The sequence below is a fragment of the Sinocyclocheilus grahami genome, unplaced genomic scaffold (assembly GCF_001515645.1).
Source record: "Sinocyclocheilus grahami isolate Dianchi unplaced genomic scaffold, SAMN03320097.WGS_v1.1 scaffold510.1, whole genome shotgun sequence".
Lineage (NCBI taxonomy): Eukaryota > Metazoa > Chordata > Actinopteri > Cypriniformes > Cyprinidae > Sinocyclocheilus > Sinocyclocheilus grahami.
In genome coordinates this window covers 1,006,885-1,007,566 of record NW_015505689.1, presented here as the reverse complement: position 1 = coordinate 1,007,566, position 682 = coordinate 1,006,885, and positions in this window count along the sequence as shown.

Genomic DNA, 682 nt, shown 5'->3' with positions numbered 1-682 from the left:
TTAGCTGTTTAATTTCACATAGCAGCTGATGGTCCAGATATGGTACGCATGATCAAGATTTATGGCAAAAACAATGTGACTAGAGTGTGAATAATGGGGGGTGGGGGTTGTTTAAAGAGATAGCTCACCCAACAATTAAAAATCTGTCATCCTTTACTTACCCTCACCTCATTCCATAAGACTTTCGTTCATCCTCAGAATATAAAAAAATTTATTCATTTTTGTTTCCGTCATCATTTTTTTTTCTGGCTATTGAAAGTCCGTGCAACCAACATTTTTAAGCGTCAACAATTTCAGAAAGACAATGCAAAAGTAATCCATGTTAACAAATGTAATATATTTAGATTAAACCACTAATTACTGATTGCTTTTTTTTTTAAGCTTGAAAACTTTGGTTTGCATGAATTCTCAGTGGTTGGACAAAATGATGAAAGAATATTAAATATTTAAAGAATGAAAGTCATACAGATAAATGACCATTTTCAGTATTTTGGGTGAACTATCCCTTTCAGATGGTGGTTGTTTGGTTAACTGTGCTAGTGTGTGACATTTGCCTCAATAGATTGTTCCCTGAATTTTTTAATTCTATGAAAATTCATGGAAACATCTGCTGCCTCGAAGTCATTGTACAGATTTCACAGAGAATGTGGGTATATTAAGCTTGAGCAAGTAACAGGAAAGG